The 25,478-nt window shown below is 40.2% G+C and overlaps 1 non-coding gene across 1 annotated transcript; it reads left to right on the forward strand.

Annotated features, from left to right (window-relative positions):
* The first annotated feature begins 1,339 nt into the window (after positions 1–1,339).
* Positions 1,340–1,448, forward strand: LOC112439120 (U6 spliceosomal RNA). Its single transcript, XR_003027426.1, has one exon. It is a non-coding gene; the product is annotated as a U6 spliceosomal RNA (small nuclear RNA).
* Positions 1,449–25,478: the final 24,030 nt, after the last annotated feature.

Raw genomic sequence — 25,478 nt, forward strand, 5'->3', positions numbered from 1 at the left:
GTTTTTCATTTTGGTCACTTGCTGTCAGCCTTGGAGGCATAGGAAACAGAGTAGATGGTGCAAATCCGCCTGCAAGCGCATTTTCTTTCTAAAGAAAGTGTTGCCAGACTATTTGCTCACAGAACAACCACTGGCTAGATGAGCCCACACTAAGTAAACACAAAGGAATTAAATCAGGCGGATCCGAATTCCTCTGTTTATTTACTCCACAGTGAAAATGGCTTACTTTTTCTTTAAAAAAAGAACTTTGTTCTCAAAAGCTGCCCCACCTCTAATGCTACTTTTTTAAAAAGAAAAAATATACATATAAGAAGATACATTAAAAGGCTATTGTTCAAAAAATCTATTTCTTGTACGTGGTAGATTTAAATAGTAGTGAAAAACAGCCCATGAAATCTTTGATATACATGTGTGTTTGTAGGGAAAAAAAAGTAAATATCAGGCTGTGCGCAGTGGCTTATGCCCATAATCCCAACATTTTGAGAGGCCAAGGTGCAAAGATCACCTGAGGTCAGGAGTTCAAGACCAGCCTGGCCAACATGGTGAAACCCCGTCTCTAAAAACACAAAAATTAGCCGGGTGTGGTGGCAGGCACCTATAATCTCAGCTACTCGGGAGGCTGAGGCAGGAGAATCGCTTGAACCTGGGAGGAGGTTGCAGTGAGCTGAGATCATGCCATTGCACTCCAGCCTGGGTGACAGAGCGAGACTCCATCTCAAAAAAAAAAAGATTAAATATCTTGTAATATAGAAAATCTTAATTAAATACACCTTGTTTAACTAAATAGAGGCAGCAAGAGGGGTGAGTTGCCCTGGATTATTTTTTTTGTTTGTTTTGGGGTTTGTTTTTTCTGATTATAAGAGCAATATATGATCATGGTAGGAAAATCTGGAAAATTATGAAGCTTTCTATGTTCACAGAATGAATATAAAACAAAAAAGTACATGTTTTAGGTGGCTAGTTTTACATTTATTAAATGTATTACTTAAAATAAAATGCTTTAAATGCCCTAACAATAAGTGCTGGCTGGTTAATCTCCCTCTGAGGATCTCAGAGCAATTTACCAATACCCCTGCTCTGACTGTAAAAAGGGTATGATGAGTCTTCCGGACTTTAAAAGCATATTGATCCTTTCAAGCTCTTCAAGTACTCAGCACTGATTAATTCATTGGAAAGTAGTCTCAAAAGGGCATTGTTCTGATGCAGTCTATGCTTATAACTTTGTGGACTCCTTTGCTGGCAACCAAGACCCACTCAGAAAATTCTGGGTCAGAAAATAGAAGGCTAGCATTTAAAGATCCTCGGTTAAGTATATGGCCAATTCATTTTTACTAAAATTGTGTTCCCTTGGGCAGCACATATACTAAAAAATTGGAACAATACAAAGAAGATTAGCATGGCCCCTATGGAAGGATGAGACACAAATGCATGACACATTGCATATTTTAAAAAGAAAAATTAATAAATAAAATTATTTTGCTAATGGGGTTTCCTTCTTTGCATGTCTATGAATTGGAGACAGTTTAGCGCTTCCTAGCAGTCCTGAGCCCTGGGACTCCCTAAGTGTGGTCCCTGAACAAGCAGCATTAATATTACCTGAGAATAGCAATCTGTATTTCAATAAGCCCTCTAGGTGATCCAGAAGCACATGAAAGTTTGAGAATCACTGTCTTAGGTGTTTTCCCCCTGAATGTAGAAATTAGCTCTAATTGACTCATGCTGTCAGACTTCATTTACGTGTGTATACCTGGATCTGGGGGATGATTATATGGGGACACATGTCCATAAAAATTCTCTGAGCTTTACACTTAAGATACATACATTTTACTGAATTTAATTAAACCTAATGAAAAAAAAACACTGCTAAATTATATTTCTAAGAAAGTTGGTTGGGTTCAGCTTGTCTCTTGAATAAAGGTGGTGAGATCCAAGGGCCTTGCCCATAGCATCATTGCCATGATAAGAGATTCCATGATACTGACAGCCAAGGACATCTGTGTGTAGCAACCCCAAAGACATATACTGACATTGTTTATCAGTAAGTCAATCTCCAAGCAATAACCTCAACTTGTTTGACATCATCCTGGGATACATCTCTGAGTTGTGGGGCACAGCCACAGGAAACCCTAACATGAAACCAAAAGGGGCAGGTAGAAAAAAGTGCTGGACTTTTAAACTGGAGAAGGAAAGCATGAGAAACCTAGGAAGCAGTGATTAAATGCAGCCAATCAGGTGGTACGTACAAGTGTTGGGCAAGAGAGAAGCTGTGGTCAAAGGCCGTGAGAGACACAGCAAGGACAGCAGAGCTGCCCAGGCAGCCTCTCTGCTGACATAGTCCATAGAAGAGGGTTGTGGGAAAGAGGGAGGAAGAATGACACATGGGCCAAGAAGAGCTTCACAGGGCCACAGCTTTAGCAGGTGTCTGTCTGCTGTCTTGGCCCTAAGGATGAGGTGGAGACCCCTAAGAGCCCTGGTGTCAATTGTGCATCCAGTCTCAGAATCACAGAAATTCTGTTCCTCAGTGCTGAAGTGTTTTGTGTGTCCCTAAAGGAAAAGCACTCCCGGAGCTGCCAGGTTCCCATCCTGACCCATGAAGAACTGTCTTCTTGATTAATCACCCCCTCTTCCACTGTCATGCAGGGAACTCACATTAGGCTTTGTATCTGGGCCCATTTTTGCTCATTGCCACACTGCTGGGAAATGGGGGCCATCCACAGTGAACTGCAGTGAAAGAAAAGTTGAAGAAAAACTGCACCAGCAGGTGGACCCAGAGTCCTGACTATACTGTGCCCATGTGCACAGCTGCCTGGATGCTCTCCCAGCCAGCTCCTGAGTCCTCAGAGTTGCTTCTGCTTTTCCTAGGCTCCTTATGTGAAACGTGACTTTTTTTCATGGAAGTACCCCCCATAAAGTATTTCTCAGTCCTGCCCTGCTCAGTTGAAATGTAAATAAATTTGAAATTGTTCCTATCTAAATCAGTGAAGTGTCCCTAAATTTCCTAGACCATTTCAACCTGAAAAGCAGTTCTAGGCATTTTGGGTTTTAGCTTCTGATGTTTCAATTTCATATTTCACTATGGTGGATGTTTGTTAGTTCCCTTGGCTACTGAGCATCCAAACTTTACTTCTCTGTTGGGTGAGTCTTCCATTGCATAAATCTTGGTGAGAAAAGGCCTCCCTCTCACTACAGAATTTCAAGGGGAGGGTACGCATTTCTCCATCCCTGAGGAGTCAGCATGAGGAGCTTGGGGGCTGAGCTCAGCCAATCAGATGCTGCCACTTGCAGCTTTAACTCCTGAGCAATAATGCAAAGATCAAGACATCATTAAGAAATTATTCACTGGCCCAGCGCGGTGGGTCACGCCTGTAATCCCAGCACTTTGGGAGCCTGAGGTGGGTGGATCACAAGGTCAGGAGTTCAAAACCAGCCTGGCCAAGATGGTGAAACCCCATCTCTACTAAAAATGCAAAAATTAGCCAGGCGTGGTGGCGGTTGCCTGTAATCCCAGCTACTTGGGAGGCTGAGGCAGAGAATTGCTTGAACCCAGGAGGTGGAGTTTGCAGTGAGCCGAGACCGCACCACTGTACTCCAGCCTGGGTGACAGAGCAAGACTCCATCTCAAAGTAAAAAAAGAAAAGAAAAGAAAAGAAAAGAAAAGAAATTATTCACAGGGCTAACAGTGCAGAGTCTAGTGGGTAGTGGGTAGGGCCAGTGTCCACCAGCAGGTGAACTAGTGGCAGCTTCCTAGCTGCAAACTCTTTGGATTACAGCTCTTGGAACGTCCTAAAAATTCCTGCATGGCATGTCTTCTTAGTTCTTTGTCCCAAATTCTAGCTTTTCTTCTCAACTGTAGGCTAAATCAGACTCTAAGCCCATGTTTCTCTGGTTTTGGTCTCTGTCTGAGATACACAAAAGGAGGCATAGCAGCTGGATCAGAAGCACTTGAATTAGATGGCAATAAGTGTCCTTTTGTTTTCAGTAATGCTTTTACTGTCAATCATTAGAATAGTTCAGATTAGTTTGTGTTTTAGTGTTAAGCCATTAATTTATTATTTTTAAAATTTATACTTTAATTTTAGATTCAGGGGTACATGTGCAGATTTGTTACAAGGGTATATTGCATAATGCTGAGGTTTTGGCTTCTACTGATCCCATCACCCAGATTGTGAACATAAGTATCCAATAGGAAGTTTTTTCAGACCTTGTCCCCGTCCATCCCTGCCTCTTCCTGGAGTCCCCAGTGTTTATTATTCCCATCTGTGTGTCCATGTCTACCCAAGGTTTAGCTCCCACTTATCAGTAAGAACATGCAATATTTGGCTGTTTCTGCATTAATTTGCTTAGGTTAATAGCCTCCAGCTGCATCCAAGTGACTGCAAAAGATATAATTTTGTTCCTTTTATGGCTGCATAGTATTCCATAATGTGTATGTACCACATTTTCTTTATGCAATCCACCATTCATAGGCACCTGGGTTGATGCCATGTCTTTGCTATGTTGAATAGCGCTGTGATGTCCTTTTGGTAGAATGATTTACTGTCCTTTGTGTATATACCCAATCACGGGATTGCTGGGTTGAATTGTAGTTACATTTTCAGTTCTTTGCAAAATCTCCAAACTGCTTGCAGTAGTGGCTGAGCTAATTTACATTCCCACCAACAGTGTATAAGCATCCCCTTTTCTCTTTATCCTTGCCATCTGGTTGTTTTAACTTTTTAATAATAGCCATTCTGACCAGTGTGAGAGGGTATCTCATTATGATTTTGATTTGCATTTCTCCAATGACTAGCGATGTTGAGCATTTTTTCATGTGTTTCTTGGCCCCTTGTATATCTTCTTTTCAGAAGTGTTTGTTCATGTCCCTTGCTCACTTTTTAATGCAGTTACTTGTTTTACTCTTGTTGCATTAAATTCCTTATAGAATCTGGATATTAGCCCTTTGTTGGATGCATAGTTTGCAAATATTTTATCTCCCATTCTGTAGGTTGTCTGTTTACTCTATTAGTAGTTTCTTTTGCTGTGCGGAAGCTCTTAAATTTAATTAGGTCCTACTTGTCAATTTTTGCTTTTGTTGCAATTGCTTTTGAGGACTTAGTTATAAATTGTTTGTCTAGGAGGGTATTTCCTAGGTTTTCTTCTAGGATTTTTATAGTTTGAGGTCTTAACATTTAACTCTTTAATCCATCTTTTTCTAAAACAAAATTATCATTTTTAATTTTTGTGGGTACATAGTAGATATTAATACTTATGGGTTATATAAGGTATTTCGATACAGGCATGCAATATGAAATAATCACATCAAGATAAATGGGGTGTCCATCATCTCAAGCATTTATTCTTTGTGTGTCAAACACTTCCCATTAGAAGTGTGCTTCTCTGGGTGAAGCAGGTTGGCACTTCAATTGAACCAAGTACCTTTCTCTTTGGTTTCCTTCTTTATCTGATCATTTTCCTTCATACGTTTCAGGAAGCGATCTCGTCTCTTAGAGTGCTTAATGTGCTCCACACACACATTCTCTTGGCAAGAATCTTGCCCTAAATTGTTTGTTTACAACAATGCCAACAGCATGTTGGGTAACATCATAGACTCTTCCAGTTTTGCCATAATAACACTTGTGGGGCATTCCTTTTTGAACAGTACTCATTTCCTTGATGTCTACAATATCATCTTCCTTACAGATTTGCATATACATGGCCAAAAGAACAACTCCATGTTTTCTAAAAGACCAACATATATTGGGTGCCTCTCTTCTTTCCCTTTGTTTTTGTCATTTTGGTGAATTACTGGAACATGGCAGCTCCAGCCAAAATGAAGCAGGAGTTTGATTATTAAATGCCTTGAGGTAGTCTTCTTTGGGTTAAATCTGCTTGGTGTTCTATAACCTTTTTGTACTTCGGTATTGATATCTTTCTTAGGATATTCCTTAGGATATTCGTAATCCTAAGGGGATGTTACTCCTAATGTCACAGGGGGTGTACATCATGTGTGTATACCCCCTGCGATTTTATTTGTAATATCCTAGTGGGATGTTACTTCTATAAGTTTGGGAAGTTCTCTGTTATTATTCCACTGAATAAGCTTTCTACCCCTATCTCTATGTACACCCACTGTGATATTATTCCTAATATCTTAAGTAGTAATTACTTCTAATATCACAGTGGGTGTACACCCTGTGACATTTTTCATGATATTTTAGGGAGATATTACTTCTAACACCATGTGTGCATGCCCACTGTGATATTATTTGTAATATTCTAGGAAGATATTACTCCTAATATTACAGTGAGTGTACACACTGTGATGTTATTTGTAATATCCAAGGGGGATGTTACTTCTAATGTCACAGTGGATGTACACCCTGTGATATTTTTGGTAATATCCTAGGGGGATGTTACTCCTAATGTCACTGGGATTGTACACCCTGTGATACTATTTGAAATATCCTAGGGGGATGTTACTCCTAATGTCACTGGGATTGTACACCCTGTGATACTATTTGAAATATCCTAGGGGGATGTTACTCCTAATATTACAGAAGTATATGTGTGAGCAGGCCCACACATATACTCATTTCCCCAAATTTCTCCAAGCTCTTCTCCCAACCAGGAAGCATGACTTGGTTGTCACATTCTGCAATTTCCCTTCTCAGTGTTTCATGGTACCATCTGTGATTAATTTTCCAAGCTTAGTTCTCAAGTGTTTGAAAGTACAGCAAAATCTCTTATCGCATTCAAGGGCTTAGTTCCTATAACAGAAAGCCTTCCTTGATACTATTTTTTCTACCATGGGCTTTAAAATGCCCATGTTGAAAGTCAAAATTGGGCAATAACTTCTTTGTTCTAGACTGTTTCCAGCATTCCTCTGTTGGTCGTGCATCTAGAAAACTATTACTGCTTGATGGCTGGAGTGGGAGGGGTAGAGTAAAGGAATACAAATTGTATAATTTAATTTAGGACATTAACCATTACAGAATCCTAGCGCTGTGTGACCTTGGGAAAATTATTTATTTGCCCAGTTCTACAGTGTTATCATTTACAAAGTAGAAGAAATAAACAGAACCTGCTTCTTGAGTGTGCTTTGAGGATTAAGTGAGATAATTAATGCAAAGTTTTCAGCACCATATGTACCACATAGTTCTTGATTTTGAAGGCACACAGTTACACCCCAATTCCATCTTGCAACAAGGTGGAGTTGAGTCTAAATGAACACTCAAAAGAATGTACTAAACATTTTGAACAGTATTGAGGTGGTTGTAACGTGGCAAGCACTAAGAGGTTGTAGGCTCCTCTAGGAAATCAAGCCACGTGAGTGGATTAAATATCCAGGGAGAATGTAGGAGAGTCAAAGCCATCTCCAACAGACACCAACATTTAAAGTGCAGGTGGAAGAGGAAACTTCGAAGAAGCCGCAAGTGGTAGGGGAAACCAGGAGCATGTGATGTCATAAAAGTCAAGGGACAAAATCACTTCAGTAAGGAATAAAAGACTACTTGAAGCAAATGTTGCAGAGACGCCTTGAGAGTCCAGATACCATTTGGTTAAGGCATGAATAACAGATGAAGAATTGGGGACGGCAAGTGTAGACAGTCTTTTTAAAGAAGCCTGGCTGTAAAGGACAATAGAGCTAAAGCTAGAGGGTCACTGAATAAATTTGAGGTTAGTCTATTTTTAGAACGGGAGCTCTCTCTCATTTTAACAAAGCTGGGAATGAGTCAGTGGGGAGAAAAGAAGGAAGGCACAGGACAGCAGAGATGGGTAGATGGCCAAAGATCATCGGGGGCTTAGGAGAGATACCCAGGTCCTGGTGGAAGCATTAGGCTTGAGATCAGACAGGAAGAGGAAAACTATTCTCTCCTAAGAGGAGGGAAGGAGAGAAGATGGGTCTAGATGTCAGCGTACAGATCCAAGGCAGGAAGTGGAGCAAGGTCCCATCTGAAGATTCCCCTTTTCTCTGTGAAGCAAAAGCAAAGCCATCTCTTTCAGAGAGACGGGGACATGGATAAAGCCCAGAGAAGAGTGGAGGTGACTACTAGGGCTTCGCAGAGAAGGGAACACGATAGGACTCATTGATAGGCCTAATAAAGCAAATTATCATCATATTCTGGTTCTGAAAATGAAAAATCTGAAATTTGGGAAAGATATTTTTCTGGTCTTCAAAGTAGAGACTCTATCCCCTTGGCTATCTACACTGTACTGGAACACATGCATAAAGAAGATTATTGAATGATGTTTTGTGCAAGAGGATCGTACCTGCCCGGCTATTTAGTTAGAGCCCCAAACCCCACATTTTTACAAAAAATGAATGTTCTCTTCACTTCCAAAGTATTTATTTTTCACTACCACTAGGTGGTGTTTTGTTCAATTAAATCAAGAGTGAAACTTACCTTTGACTCCTGTTTCAGTACACGCACTGAAAAGTACACATGCTACCTGCTGCACTTTGGTTTTAATCTTTACTTTCTAATTCTAATTTTCTAGACCAGCTATGGTATAAATGAAAACTTTGCTTTTCTCAGTGTTACACCCTGTTTTATTTGTCTTTAAATACAATGAAAATGGAATGTGCATTTTTTTCTTCCCTTTAAAAAGACCAGGGGAATGGAACGATGCGGAAGGCGGCCTTCTATAAGAAGTATGAATCTATGCCTGCTTGAGAAACCATTGTGTATTTATAATTCTTGTACTCTTCTTTTCAATAAACATTTCATGTTTTTAAAAAATCAACTTTTTTTTTACATTAAAGATACATACTAACCTTTTAGTCTTCTTAATTAATAGTTTCTGCAACTCCTGTGCTGGATACGCTAAATCTTCTGTAAGTTTATTACTAAAAACCCCTTGTTAAAAACCAAAGTTGCCTAATTATGGATCATGTAAGAAAGTAGTCTCAATTAATGAAAAAACTATTTAAATAAAATAAATATGTTTTCTCTCACACTGATGCAAAAGAGGACTTTATGTATTAACCCAAAGCCTTCCTTTTTCTCTATGTTGCACCGAGGTTTGCAGCCTAACTCTGCTGCTCACCTGCTCTCTGGCCTTGGGCAAGTCTCTACCTCTCTGAACCTTGACTTTTTCATCTGTAAATGAGCATGTTTTAAAGTGTTGACATGGGGCCGGGTGTGGTGGCTCATGCCTATAATCCCTGCACATTGGGAGACTGAGGCAGGTGGATCACTGGAGGTCAGCAGTTTGAGACCAGCCTGGCCAACATGGGGAAACCCCATCTCTACCAAAAATACAAAAATTAGCCAGGCGTGGTGGTGGGTACCTGTAATCCCAGCTACTCAGGAGGCTGAGGCAGGAGAATCACTTGAACCTGGGGACGGAGGTTGCAGTGAGCTGAGATCACGCCACTGCACTCCAGCCTGAGGGTCAGAGCGAGTTTCTGTCTCAAAAAAATAAAAAATAAAGTGTTGATATGGAACACTTGATAGATAGTAGGTGTGAAGTACAAGGGCATCTTAAATTCACTGATATTTCTGCTTGAAAACATTAAATAACGTACGGGAGTTGTGCAGCTTATCTTCTCTTTGCTCTCCTTCCTCCACCCCAGGTCCAGTGTCCACCTGTTTCTATCTTGTTTTGTGTTCTGAGGGGTTGACTTGTATAGAATGAACAAACAGGTTTCTTTGCCCTCTGGCTTTTGACTGAGTTTGGCCAGGGGACAGGAAATGGGAGGGAAGGAGAAAAAAGAGCTTGGGATATTTGTTTGTCCAGCTCCCTTCCTGGGGGTGGGCGGGGGGTCATTGTTTGCTGGCTGCAACTATCAACTGAACTTCTCCAGATCTGCCATGCAGCTCTCTACACAGTTTTCTCTCTTCCTCTGCCCTCACCACCACTGGGTCCAATTACTAAACTTGTAGAATCCCTATGCCTTGCCCACCCCTCTGTATATAGTTCCTTTATTAAACTCCTGTCACATTACCTAAGTGTGCCATCTTTTACCTGCTGGTCCCAATGATCCAGGCAGTAAGCTAATTTGAGGGCCACCACTAGAAAGATCCTTAGGCTATTCATTGCTTGGGGCCTCTGTGCTTCTCCAGAAATCTTAGTGAAACCTGGCCTGAACACAAATTCCGGGTTCTGGATGAGTTCAAAAGCCTCCCCACCCCATGACTTCCACTACTATGTTCTCTCTCTTTCTTCAGCTCCTCAGCTCCTGAGCCTACATCTTTTTTTTCTTTCTTTCTTTCTTTTTTTTTTTTTTTTTTTTTGAGATGGAGTCTCCCTCTGTTGCCCAGGCTCAAGCACAGTGGCATGATTTCAGCTCACTGCAACCTCTGCCTCCTGGGTTCAAGGGATTCTCCTGCCTCAGCCTCCCGAGTAGCTGGGACTACAGGCACGTGCCACCATGCCCGGCTAATTTTTGTATTTTTAGTAGAGATGGGTTTTCACCATGTTGGCCAGGCTGGTCTTGAATGCCTGACCTCAAGTGATCCACTGGCCTTGGCCTCCTAAAGTGCTGGGATTACAGCCATGAGACACCACGCCCAGCCCGAGCCTAGATCTTCTAGATTCAGTTGTGGATCAGGCCCAGAAGTGAAATTCCTTCCCTTCTCCTTTGTCCCAAGAATTCCAAACACGTTTCATACTGTGTGATGCTCTGTGACTTTGCTGAAGAGTGAGCGGGGCACAGGGCAGAGACCCCATAGCATCCCACCCAGCTACAGCCATCTTCACTGTCTCCAAAAGCCTGTTCTCCCCCCAAATGAGCCTCTGGTATCTATCATCTCATGTCATCCAGCTGCCACTGTTTCTCTGAATAGAGCACTGGTGACTGCTTAGTCTACCTTCCCCAGACCCTTCTTCTGGAATTCCATGAAATAAAACGGTCTTATCTTGTGACCTTTGGGGAAAACAAACAGGCTCCCCAAAGTCGTAAGTTACATAAGGCCCTCCACATTCATGCTAACTCCTCAGCTAATTCCACTGATAATTATACCCCTAAGATTCCACCAGCAGAATCCGGAGGAGTGGACTGTTGGAAGCAGTTGGCAAGAAACATTCCAAAGGACTCTGAGCACTAAATGTTTACCCCCAGGGCTTCCTTGATGAGACTGCAAGCTTCGTGGACTTGGGGCTTTTCCTTCTGTGACCACACTGCCACTTAGCACAGCTTCAATAACGCTTCTGGACCAATGATTAAATACCAACGCCAACAGCACCCCTAGGAAAATGAGCAAGGAACAGAATCTGCCTATAAAAGGAGTCCCAGCCCAGGGGCTATGGGGGCTTTGCCTTGGGCCTCTTCCTCTTGAGCAGAAGGTACACAGGTGGCAAGGTCTGGGCCCAGAGCCTCTTTGGCCAGGGTGACCACAGGTGACTGCAGACCCAGAGCACAAGGCCCAGCCAACTCTCAGTGGCAACCACATCTGGTTACTGAGTCCGAAGAGTGCCTGAGGAGGTGTGGGAGCTAAGAAGCCAGGAGGGCTCTCTGCTTGTCACAGCCACCTCAGCCTGCTGATACCAGACTATGTTTGCCAGCTGTGACTGTTCTCCCCACACCAACTTTGCCTCAGTTACCCACAGCAATAGCTGAGACTAGGTGGGCACATTTAATAATACTTAATGAAACATTCCTGTAAGTCCTGGGATGATGGGGGAAAGTACCTTACACGGGGGAAAAAAAAAAAGGCAAAAAAAAAAAAAAAAAAAAACCAGAAACGTAGTACTTCTACACCAGCTCAGACCTTCCCAGGGCGCCTAACCTGGTGGTCCCTTCCTCACTCTCAGCCCTCCTGAGTTAGGAGTAGCTCACTGTCCACATGCCCCAAATCCCAGCCAATCAGTGTCCTGGGACACTTGTCACATTCACTCCAGTCAAAAGCTTTTCATGTGCCCTGAGCTATTCCCGGGATGACTGGGAGTGGGAATATTCATCATTTTCAAGAAAAAAAAAAATCCATTCTCCTCACAAAGGCTTGATAGACTCAAATGGATAATCGCTGATAGGGTTTGGCTCTGTGTCCCCACCCAAATCTCATGTTGAATTGTAATTCCCAGTGTTGGGGGAGGAACCTGGTGGGAAGTGATTGGATCATGGAGCAGATTTCCCCCTTGTTGTTCTCATGATAGTGAGTGAGTTCTCACAAGATGTGATGATTTAAAAGTGTGTGGCACTTCCTTTTTCACTCTCTCTCTTTCTCCTGCTCTGCCATGGTAAGATGTGCTTGATTCCCCTTCGGGCTTTCCGCCATGTTTCCTAAGTTTCCTGAGGCTTCCCCGGCATGCCTCCTGTATAGCCTGTGGAACTGTGACTCAATTAAACCTTTTTTCTTCATAAATTATCCAGTTTTGGGTAGTTCTTTATAGCCGTGTGAGAGCGGACTAATACACTCACCCAATAATTGTTTTTTCTTTTAGTGTTTTTAGATCCCAACATGTGTTACCATCATCCAGTAATTATTAATACATTTCTCAAAATTTAGGTTCTTCTGTCTAATATAAGAGTATGTTTGAAAGGCCAGGGCCACAGTGGCTTATGCCTGTAATCTCAAAACTTTGGGAGGCCAAGGTGGGTGGATCATTTGAGGTCAAGAGTTCAAGACCATCCTGGGCAACATGGAGAAACCCAGTCTCTACTAAAAATACAAAAATTAGCTGGGTGTGGTGGCTGGTGCCTATAATCCCAACTACTCGGGAGACTGAGGAAGGAGAATCGCTTGAACCTGGGAGGCAGAGTTTCAGTGAGCCAAGATCGCACCATTGCACTTTAGCCTGGGCGACAGAGTGAGACTCCATCTCAAAACAGAACAAAACAAAAATGTATGTTTGAAACATCAAAAGCTGAATTGAAATTGTGTTGTGTGACAAGTTAAGTTTAACTCTTTATCAGTTTCTCTTCAAGAACTCAAAAATCTTGGGCTCCAGTTTATCCATGTTTCACTTTGTTATAAGATATTTTCATGATATTCTGAATAAGAAAGCTTACTTATATGTTTGATAGATTTTTACCATTGTAATATAAATTTAAAAAATTGTTTTTCACGTATAATACTTTAGGTTTTGAATGCTACTTTGCCTGATATTAATGTTGCTTGAGCACCCCAATTTTATTAATTTGCATTTTCCTAAGATATCTTCGTTTGTTTCTCTATTTTCAACCTCTTTTTGTTTTATACATATCTCTTGTACAGAGAACATAGTTTGAAGTTGCTTTTGTTACCCAACTATATGTTTATTATGCTCTATTGTTGTTTCCCTATTTTATTCTATTTTATGATTTCTTCTATACAGCTTTTTTTTCTTTTTTCCTTTTAAAGTGCCTTAAAGTTTCAACAAACCTATTCTTTCTTTTGCAGGGAGAGTATTTTTTCAAACAATAATGTATTTATTTGACACATTGTAATTGTACATATTTATGGGGTACAGTTTCTTTTTTTTTAAGTTTAAGATGTTTATTAAGATGTCTATTAGACATCCGAATGCAGTTAAGTTCATAAAAGGTTTTTAAAAGAGAGGTCAAAGCTAGAGAAATAAGCTTGCATTTAAGCTTAAAGTGGCACATGAAGTGACATAATTATATAACTTGGGGAAGTGAGTATGGATAGAGAAGTCTAGGTATCAAATTTGAGAAAGTCCAACATCTTGAGATCAGTAAAGAATCCAAGCCAGATGCAGTGGCTTATGACAGTAATCCCAACACTTTGGAAGGCTGAGGTGGGAGGATTGCTTCAGGCCAGAAGTTTGAGACCAGCCTGGGCAGCAAAACAAAACCGTGTCTGTAAAAAAAAAAAAAAAAATATATATATATATATATATATATACATATATATATATATATATAAGAAAAAAAAAGGGATACCTGTGCAGAATGTGCAGGTGTGTTAGACAGGTATACGTGTGCCATGGTGGTTTGCTGCACCTATTGAGCCGTCCTCCAAGTTCCCTCCCCTCACTCCACACCCACCCTGGTGTGTATTGTTTCCCTCTCTGTGTCCATGTGTTCTCAATGTTCAACACCGACTTATGAGTGAGAACATGCAGTGTTTGGTTTACTGTTCCTGTGTTAGTTTGCTGAGGATGATGGCTTCTGGCTTCATCTATGTCCCTGCAAAGGATATGATCTCATTCCTTTTTATGGCGGTATAGTATTTCATGGTGTATATGTACCACATTTTTTTTATCCAGTCTATCATTGACGGGCATTTGGGTTGGTTCCATATCTTTGCTATTGTAAATGGTGTTGCAATAAACATATGTGTGCAAGTGTTTTTATAGTAGAATGATTTATATTCCTTTGGGTATATACCCAGTAATGGGATTGCTGGGTCAAATGGTAATTCTGGTTCTAGATCCTTGAGGAATTATCATACTGTCTTCCACAATGGTTGAACTAACTTACATTCCCACCAACAGTGTAAAAGTGTTCCTATTTCTCCACATCCTCTCCAGCATCTATTGTTTCCTGACTTTTTAATAATCACCATTCTGACTGGCATAAGATGATATCTCACTGTTTCCTATGTTTGTTGGCTGTGTAAATGTCTTCTTTTAAGAAGTCTCTATTCATATCCTTTGCCCACTTTCTGATGGGGTTGATTTTTTTCTTGTGAATATGTTTAAGTTCCTTGTAAATTCTGGGTATTAGACCTTTGTCAGATGGGTAGATTGCAAAAATTTTCTCCCATTCTGTAGGTTGCCTGTTCACTCTGATGATAGCTTTTTTTGCTGTGCAGAAGCTCTTTAGTTTAATTGGATCCCATTTGTCAATTTTGGCTTTTGTTGCAATTGCTTTTGGCGTTTTTGTCATGAAGTCTTTGCCCATACCTATGTCCTGAATGGTATTGCCTAGGGTTTTTTTCTAGGATTTTTATGGTTTTGGGTTTTACATTTAAACCTTTAATCCATCTTGAGTTAATTTTTGTATAAGGTGTAAGGAAGGGGTCCAGTTTCAGTTTTCTGCATATGATTAGCCAGTTTTCCCAGTATCATATACTGAATAGGAGATCCTTTCCCCATTGCTTGTTTTTGTAAGGTTTGTTGAAGATCAGATGGTTGTAGATGTGTGGTGTTATTTCTGAAGTCTCTGTTCTGCTCTGTTGGTCTATATATCTGTGTTGGTACCAGTACCATCCTGGTTTGGTTACTGTTGTCCTGTAGTATAGTTTGAAGTCAGATAGTGTGATGCCCCCAGCTTTGTTCTTTTGCTTAGGATTGTCTTGGCTATATGGGGTCTTCTTTGATTCCATATAAAATTTAAAATAGTTTTTTTTAATTCTGCGAAGAATGTCAATGGTTTGATGGAAATGGCATTGAATCCATAAATTACCTTGGGCAATATGGTCATTTTCATGATATTGATTCTTCCTATCCATGAGGATGGAATGTTTTTTCATTTGTTTGTGTTCTCTCTTATTTCCTTGATCAGTGGTTTGTAGTTCTCCTTGAAGAGGTCCTTCACATCCCTTGTTAGCTGTATTCCTAGGTATTTTATTCTCTTTGTAGCGATTGTGAATGGAAGTTCATTCATGATTTGGCTCTCTGCTTGCCTATTGTTGGTGTAAAGGAATGCTTGTGATTTTTGCACATTTATTTTGTATCCTGAGACTTTGCTGAAGTTGCTTGTCAGTTCAAGGAGTTTTGGGGCTGAGATGATGGGGTTTTCTAAATATAAAATCATGTCATCTGCAAACAGAGACAACTTAACTTCCTCTTTTCCTATTTGAATACTCTTTATGTTGTTCTCTTGCCTGATTGCTCAGGCCAGCGCTTCCAATACTATGTTGAATAAGAGTGGTAAGAGAGGGCATCCTTGTCTTGTACCAGTTTTCAAAGGGAATGCTTCCAGCTTTTACCCATTCAATATGATATTGGCTGTGGGTTTGTCATAAATATCTTACTATTTTGAGATATGTTCCATCTAGTTTATTGAGCATTTTTAACATGAAGCGATGTTGAATTTTATCAAAGGGCTTTTCTGCATCTATTGAGATAATCAAGTGGTTTGTATCTTTGGTTCTGTTTATGTGATAATTACATTTATTGATTTGCATATGTTGAACCAGCCTTGCATCCCAGGGATGAAGCCATCTTGATTGTGGCGGATACATTTTTTGATATGCTACTGGATTCAGTTTGCCAGTATGTTATTAAGGATTTCTGAATCGCTGTTCATCAGCTATTTTGGCCTGAAGTTTTCCTTTTTTTTGTTGTGCCTCTGCCAGGTTTTGTATCAGGATGATGCTGGCTTTATAAAATGAGTTACGGAGGAGTCCCTCCTTTTCAGTTGTTTGGAATGGTTTCAGAAGGAATGGTACCAGCTCCTCTTTGTATTTATGGTAGAATTCAACCATGAAGCAGTCTGGTCCTGGACTTTTTTTTGGTTAGTAGGTTATTAATTACTGCCTCAATTTCAGAACTTGTTATTGGTCTATTCAGGATTCAACTTCTTCCTGGGTTAGTCTTGGGAGTGTGTATGTGTCCAGAAATTTATCCATATCTTCTAGATTTTCTAATTTATTTGCACAGAGGTGTTTATAGTATTCTCTGATGGTAGTTTATATTTCTGTGGGGTCAGTGGTTATATCCCCTTTATCATTTTTCATTGTGTCTATTTGATTCTTCTTTTTTTATTAGTCTAGCTAGTGGTTCATCAATTTTGTTGATTTTTTTCAAAAAACCAGCTCCTGGATTCATTAACCTTTTGGAAAGTATTTCATGTCTCTATCTCCTTCAATTCTTCTCAGATCTTAGTTATTTCTTGTCTTCTGCTAGCTTTTGGATTAGTTCGTTCTTGCCTCTCTAGCTCTTTTAATTGTGACATTAGGGTGGTATTTTGAGATTTTTCTAGGTTTCTGATGTAGGCATTTAGTGCTACAAATTTCCCTCTTCTTCTTCCTCCCCTCCCCTCCTCCTTTCTCTCCTCCCATCTGTGGTAACCACTGTTCTACTCTCTGTTTCTATAATATCAATTTTTCTGTTTTAGATTCCACGTGAGTGAGATCACACAGTATTTATCTTTCTATGTCTGGTTTATTTCATTTAACATTGTGTCCTGGTTCATTCATGTTGTCATAAATAACAGTATTTCACTCTTTTTTATGACTGACTAGTATTGTCATATCACATTTTCTTTATCCATTCATCAATGGACAGTCAGGTTGATTCTATGTCTTGACTATTGTGAATAGTGCTGCAACAAGCATGGCAGTGGAGCTATCTCTTCGACATACTGGTTTCATTTCCTTTGGATATATACCCAGTAGTGGGATTGCTGAATCACATGGTCATTCTATTTCTAAATTTTTGAGGAACCCCCATACTGTTTTTTATAATGGCTGTACTAGTTTACAATCCCATAAATAATGTGTATGTGTTCCCTTTTTTCCATATCTTTGCCAATACTTGTTTTGTCTTTTTGATAATAGCCATTCTAACTGGGGTGAGGTGGTATCTAATTGTGGATTTTATTTATTAATACATTTCCCTGATTATTAGTGCAGTTGTGCGAACACAGTTCACTCAACCTCACGGGCTCAGGTGATCCTCCCACTTCAGCCTCCTGAGTAGCTGAAACTACAGGTGCATGCCACCACACCCAGCTAGTTTTTGTATTTTTAGTAGAGATGGGGTTTCGCCTTGTGCCCAAGCTGGTCTTGAACAATTGAGCTCAAGCAATCTGCCCACTGTGGCCTCCCAAAGTGCTGGGATTACAGGCATGAGCCACCACACTTGGCCTGTCCCTTCACTGTGTTAATATCTCCCTTTGCTGTGCAAAATCTTTAAAGTTTGATGTAATCCCATTTGTCTTTTTTTTTTTTTTTTTTTGAGTTGGAGTCTCGCTCTTTCACCCTGGCTGGAGTGCAGTGGTGCAATCTCGGCTCACCGCAACCTTCCCTTCGTGGGTTCAAGTGATTCTCCCACCTCGGCCTCCCGAATAGCTGGGACTACAGGTGCATGTCACCATGCTCGGCTAATGTTGGTATTTTTACCAGAGATGGGGTTTTGCCATGTTGGCCAGGCTTGTCTCAAACTACTGGCCTCAAGTGATATGCCTGCCTCGGCCTCCCAAAGTGCTGGGATTACAGGCATGAGCCACTGCGCCTGGCTGTGAATAGTCTTTTTAATGTGCTGTGGATTTGGTTTGCTAATAACTTGTTGAAAATTTTTATGTCAGTGTTCATCAGGGATATTGGTCTATAGTGTTTTATTTTGTTATGTCCTGGTCTAGTTTTGGAAACAGGGTAATTAGAGTAATGTTGGCCTTGTAAAATGAGTTCTCCTCCTCTTCCATTTTCTGGAATAGTTTGAAGAAGTGGTATTAGTTCTTCTTTAAATGTTTGGTAGAATTCAGCAGTGAAGCAACTAGGTCCTGGGCTTTTCTTTGATGGGAGGCTTTTTATTACTGATTCAATCTCCTTACTCATTATTGGTGTATTTAGATTGTCTATTTCTCCATAATTTAATATTGGTTGGTTTTATGTGTCCAGGAATTTATCCATTTCTTCTGTATTATCAAATGTGTTGGTATACAGTTGTTTATAATAGTGTCTTATGATCCTTTTATTTCTATGATTTTATTTATTTGAGTCATCTGTTTTTTCTTAGTCTAGTTAAAGATTTGTTGGTTTTATTTGTCTTTTCAAAATACCAACTCTTAGTTTTGTTGATGTTTTTTGTTTTCTTAGGCTCTATTTCACTTATTTCTGCTCTCAGCCTTATTATTTGCTTCTTTCTACCAATTTTGAATTCAGTTTATTCTTCCTTTTCTAATTATTTGAGCTGCATAACGAGGTTATTTATTAGACATCTTTCTCCTTTTTTGATGTAGGTGTTTATTGCTATAAACTTCCTTCTTAGAAGTGCTATTGCTGGCCGGGTGCAGTGGGATTACGTCTGTAATCCCAGCACTTTGGGAGACCGAGATGGGTGGATCAGTTGAGCCCAGGAGTTCGAGACCAGCCTGGCCAACATGGTGAAACCCTGTCTCTACTAAAAATACAAAAATTAGCCCAGCATGGTGGCAGGCACCTGTAATCCCAGCTACTCAGGAGACTGAGGCAGGAGAATTGTGAACCCCGGGGGCAGAGGTTGCAGCGAGCCGAGATTGCACCACTGCCCTCCAGCCTGGGCAACAGAGTAAGACTTTGTTTTTTTTTAAAAAAAGTGCTGTTGCTGTGTCCCATAGAATTTGGTATGATGTGTTTTCATTCTCATTTGTTTGAAGGAAATTTTAAACTTCTCTTTAAATTTCCTCACTGACCCACTGAGTGAGCATGTTATTTAGGAGCATGTTGTTTAATTTCCATTTATTTGTAGAGTTTCCAAAATTTTTCTTATTGATTTCTGGTTTTATACCATTGTGGTCAGAAAAGATACCTTATGTGGTCTCTATCTTCCTAAAGTTGTTAAGACTTGTTTTGTGACCTAACATGTGATCTATATTGGAGAATTCTCCATATGCAGTTGAGAAGAATGTGTGTCTTGCAGCAGTTGGATGAAGGTTCTGTAAATGTATGCTACGTCTGTTGAGTCCATGGTGCAGTTTAAGTCTGATAATTTTTGTTGATTTTTTTTGTCTAGGGAAAGTGGGATATTGAAGTTCTCTACTAGTGTATTGCAATCTATCTCTCCCTTCAGGTCTAACAATATTTGTTTTATATATAAAGGTGCTCCAGTGTTGGATATATATATTCATAATTGTTATATCCTCTTTTTGACTTGATCCCTTTATCATTATATAATAACTTATTTGTGTCTTAAATAGTTTTTGACTTAAAGTCTATTTTATTGGATATACATGTGGTTACTCCTACTTGCTTTTGGTTTCCATTTGCATGGAATATCTTTTTCCATCCCTTCACTTTTAGTTTATGTTTGTCTTTAACAGTGAGGTTAATTTCTTGTAGGCAGTACATAGTTGGGTCTTGTTTTTTAATTTATTCAGGTATTCTCTATCTTTTATTTAGTTGGAGGACTTAATCAATTTTCACTCAAGGTTATTATTGACAGATAAGGACTAACACCTGCTATTTTGTTCATTGTTTTCTGTTTAAAAAAAAAACCAAAAAAACTCTTGTTTCTTTCTTCCTCGCATTGTTTACCTGCATGGTTTAATGTTTCTCTGTGGTGCTAAGCTTTGTTTCCTTTTTCTTTCTCATTTTTGTATCTGCTGAAATTTCTCTTTTTGTGGTTACCATGGAGCTAACATATAGAGTGTTGTAATTATAGCAGACTATTTTTAGCTGACAGCAACTTAACTTTGTTTTTTTTTCTATGCAGATGTAGCAGCAACAACTTAACTTTGGTCACATAAAAACACTGCAGATTTTTTCCCTTCCTCCCAAAATTTATATATTTGTTGTCTTAATTTACTTCTTTATCTATTATGTGTTCCCTAGCCACTAATTGTAGCTGTTATTGGTTTTGATCATTTTGACTTTAAATTTTCATATGAAAGGATTGAGAGATTTACATAGCACCATTGTATCACTGTGGTATTCTGAGTTTGATTTATAAATTTACCTCTACTGGTGAGTTTTCTACCTCCATGTACTCTCATGATAGTAATTATCATCCTTTAGTTTCCAATTATAACTCTCCCATAAGCATTTCTTGTAAGGCCAGTCTAGTGGTGATAAGTTCCCTCAGCTTTTGTTTGTCTGAGGTCTTTGTTTGTCCTTCTTTTCTTAAGAATAGCTTTACTAAATATAACATTCTTGGGTGATAGTTTTTTTTTCAGCACTTTAAATATATCATTTCATTCTCTCCTAGCCTGCAACATTTCTGCTGAGAAATCTGCTGATAGTGCAGTGATAGTGCAGTGAGGCAGGAGAATCGCTTGAACCCGGGAGGCGGAGGTTGCAGTGAGCCAAGATTTCACCACTGCGCTCCAGCCTGGGTGACAGAGCAAGACTCTGTCTCAAAACAGAACAAAACAAAAATGGTGCTGAATTGTGGCAGGTTAGGTCATGGGGTTGGGTAATGCTTAATATGAGCTTCTACTCTGAGGCATTCCATCTGGTTGAACTCTCAGCTACTCCCTAAACTGGACTCAGATCCTGTGAGGACTGAGGGACTCTCCTGTAGCAAGGATTGCTGGAGATCTCCAGCTTACCTTTTCCCATAAGAAGAAATCCCCCTGATTCTGATTTTGGCAAGGCACACAGCATGGCAGAGGCAGAATGTCTCACTCCCCTCACTACAGGGCTGTCTTGAGCTTCCATGCTCCACAGGGATTTTGCTATTCCCCGGATGCTCTCCAGTGTACTTCCTCCATTACTCTAGTCAAAATATAGTTGTTTCTTCATTGTTTAGGTCCCTTTTTGAGGAGAGGATAAGTGCCAGGTAACTTTAGTCAGCCATCTTGCTGATGTCACTCCCAATAAGCCTATTTAAATCTAAGTTTCTCCATCAATGTATGACAGCTTTGTGGTTTCAGAGACCCAGGCTGCTTTAATCTTTTATCCCACCACCCATATGGTGTTAACCTTATTGGTGTGATCACCATGGCTCACCACCACATTAACATTCCAGCAAGATGAAGGGGAGAAGGGATAGGAGAGGGAACACTCTTTCCTTAAGAGCATGACCTAAGAATTACATATATGATTTATACACACTCAATGAGCCAGAGTTTAGTCACCTGCCTGTACCAGTGATGGGGAGGCTCAGAAATGCTAGGAAATGTAGTTGGGCCAGTTATTAAGCTATTGTCTTCCAGATCCATTTCCAGCTTTCTACACTCTGGTTTTTGATGCTGAGATTGGGGCTCTGCAAACTACAGTTGACCCTTGAACAATGTAGGCATTGGGAGTGCCTCAGTAAAAAATCTCAGTATGACTTTTAACTCCGCCAAAACTTTACTAATAGCCTCCTGTTGATGAGAAGCCCTATTGATAACATAAACAGTTGATTGTTCCAAAGTTTGAATGTTCTATGTATTATATACTGTATTTTTATAATAAAGTAAGCTAGAGAAAAGAAAATGTTATTAAGTAAGCCATAGGAAGAGAATATATTTACATTCATTAAGTGGAAGTGGACCATAATAAAGTTCTTTTTTTTTTTTTTTTTTTTTTGAGACAGAGTTTTGCTCTGTCGCCCAGGCTGGAGTGCAATGGCATGATCTTGGCTCACCGCAACCTCCGCCTCCTGAGTTCAAGCAATTCTCCTGCCTCAGACTCTCGAGTAGCTGGGATTACAGGCATGCGGAACCACCCCAGCTAATTTTGTATTTTTGGCAGAGACAGGGTTTCACCATGTTGGTCAGGCTGGTCTTGAACTCCTGATCTCAGGTGATCCACCTGCCTCGGCCTCCCAAAGTGCTGGGATTACAGGCATGAACCACCACGCCCGGCCCATAATAAGGTTCTTTATCCTCATTGTCTTCATGTTCAGTAGGCTGAGGAGGAGGAAGAGGAGGGTGGGTCTTGCTATATCAGGGGTAGCAGAGGCAGAAGAAAATCTGCTTATAAATGGACTTGTGCAGTTCAAACTCATGTTCAAGGATCAGCTATACCTTCTCTTTTATCAGCTGACTTCATGGTAAGTTCCACCAACACAGGGTACGAGAGGGAAACTGGAAGGTAAGAGAAGTGGAGAAGGGAATTGCTTCTTCCATATTTGCTGGCTATACATTTCATGTTGCCCAACAATGGTTCTGCACCCCAGTAGTATCAGTTGGTTTGTTTCCAGTCTCCGACTTTTTTTTTTTTTTGAAACAGGGTCTTGCTTTGTCACCCAGGCTGGAATACAGTGGCGCAATCATGGCTCACTGCAGTCTTGACATCCTGGGCTCAAGTGATCCTCCCACTTCAGCCTCCCAAGTAGCTGGGACCACAGGCATGTGCCACCCATGCCTGGCTAATTTTATGTATTTTTGTTGCCCAGGCTGGTTTCAAACTCCTGGACTCAAGCGATCCACCCACCTTGGCCTCCCAAAGTGCTGGAATTACAAGCATGAGCCACTCTGCCTGGCCCTCCAACTTCTTTTGGCAGTCCCAGAACCAGCCTTATTGTCCTCTCCTCAGAGGTCTGAGTCCCTGCTCTGTGAGACCCTCCCTCTGAACTTCTGAGTTCTGTAATTTCAATCTTTTCTATTTGTCTCCCAGCCGTAGAGGTTGTAGCTGCTTCTTGCAGTTATTACTTCTGTTTTACTTCAGTGTTCTCTTATTTTTTAGTCTTCAATATGTTTATTTTCTGTTTTCCTGTATGGACACTACCTGAATGATACATTAGTCTATGGCTGGGTGGTTAGTTAAATCTTATTAACATTTTGTCATTCTTATTGTAATTCCAGTGTTTAATGTCCATATAGTTGCCAATACAAAGGGAATTGGTCACTTCACACATGCATTTGGAGCCGATATACTACACATTTAAGAGTAATATGAATTGTTAGTACTGCAAAATGTTTCTCAGGCAGCGTGTGCATCTTTTGACAATATACAGACTGGAACAGGAAAAGAAGAAAATAAGCATTTGAGATAACTGGGAAATGAAACTTCTTTGTGCAGGAATACATTGCATTCACATTGAGAGAAAATATTTGACAACTTAATTTTTCTTTTTTCTTACCTAAGTACTTCCACCACTCAGATCTTCCCTGAACTATAGTGCTCATCTCTGACACTGGCAATGACACATCCCACAAAAAACTTCACAACTCTTTGATGCAGTCACTTTTTTGATGGCATATGAAAGATGTAGAGCGGTGTTTCTCTGAGGTCTGAATGGTGTGAGTTATGTGAGCAGAGGTTTGAGGTTATGGGTTGTGCTGTGCTGGTGCTGAGTACCAGAACTTGAGTGACAGAAGAACCCTCTAAAGTGTGGGATTCAGGGAGCCACCTCTCTTGTCCGGGTCTGAGAGGACTAGAGTGGCAGGGTTGGAGAAGCCACCTGCTCCTAAACGCTAAAGAATAAGAGACATTGAGAAAAAATTTGAATGCCAAAGGCCCATCAAGACTGAACCCTGAGGCAAAAAATCGAGCCTTCTCACAAGATAATGGCTTCAAGCTGCCACTAACTGGAAAAAGAGAAAGAGAAAGAGGCCTGGGAGTGAGAAAGAGGCTAATGTCGTGAACCTTACTTGATGTGTTTGGAAAGATATATCTAGGAACAAATGGTGCGTGTGCCTACTGGCTCATGAAACTGACCTGAAGCAAATAAATTTGAAGCCAATTGAGCTTTTGAGAAAGTTATATTGCAGAAGAAACCATGAGCCTGTGCTAAAAAGCCTTTAACAGATTGAAACAATCCCTGCCTCCCAAATTTGCAGAGGCAGGAAGTAGGCTGTGAAATCTTGAGGCTCCCAAGTAAGGCATAATCTCCAATGCCCACCACAGATGTGACCAAGGAGGATAATGAACATGGAAGAACCACCAGAGGGGTGACCCAGGGGACACAAACGAAAAGGAATTCCACTAACGAGTGGAAACAGGTCTAATCGAGGAAATTCTCCAGCTGCCTCACAATGCCTGTCCTTTCAGATTTCATAATTGCTACTGACCAATGATTGCTGTGTGTCTTCCACCTGTCCTTTTTATGAAGGAAAGTTTCTGTTGTAGTTATCTTGACCTTGATATGTAGTGATATAGCAGGGAGTGCTGAGGAATCCCAGGGAAGAAACCACGTTCATTCAAGACTGCTCTCCCTCTGCAGTGTGGAGATACTGCTGGGGAGCCCTGCAGTCCCCATGCCAGTGAGTAGAGTCTTACTGGGATCATTCTTTCCTGGCTCTGGCTTTATAATGGAAGCCCAGTATCAGCCTCTCACTTGCAGCCCTGACTCCTCTCCTCACCTGACTGTAAGGTATATTAAAAGTCTGGTATATAAGGTCAGGTGAGCTCCAGAAGACATCTAACTGCAAATCCAACATTCTGCTGTGGCATCCTCTTTATTTATAACACCCTTCTTGCTCTATAACACAGATGCATATGAAATATTTTAAATATTCTATATACCATTTTTACATATTGGAGGAGATAGAGTTGTATTCCACATTTGCTCTGTCTGCCATCCTGAAGCTCTAAACAACAGCAAACTTGCAAAATAAGAATTCCAAAGTTCCAAAAAATAGATGTTGAATTAAATTATTGGGAAAGAAGAGACATTAGTTTTATTTATTTTTCTTTTAAATTATATTTATTTCATCCTATCCTATGTACCTTTTGCCATAGTTGTAATTAGAACATAAATCATAATTTTAATGCTTGCATAATATTCATTGAGTTCCCATGCAATATTTTTGTAGTGAATTTCTTAGTGGCTAGGATAATATAATGCTTATTATTCATCAACTAGAATATAAATATAATCTACTAATTTATCATTATATAGCTCTGACCTTAAGTTCTTAAAAAATGTTTCTTAATCTTATTTCTTTTCTTCTGAATATAATTTCTCTAATAGGTTTTCCATTTAGAAGATACAACTTTTATTCTTCCACTTTTAGAAAGAAGTACTGCTATATTTTGAAGGTGAGATGCTTAAATTGGGTCCATTTTGGTTATTTTGGTTTGATCTGCAGGAGT

Source organism: Pan paniscus, chromosome 13 (genome assembly GCF_029289425.2).
Source record: "Pan paniscus chromosome 13, NHGRI_mPanPan1-v2.0_pri, whole genome shotgun sequence".
In the NCBI taxonomy this organism is placed as follows: Eukaryota; Metazoa; Chordata; class Mammalia; order Primates; family Hominidae; genus Pan; species Pan paniscus.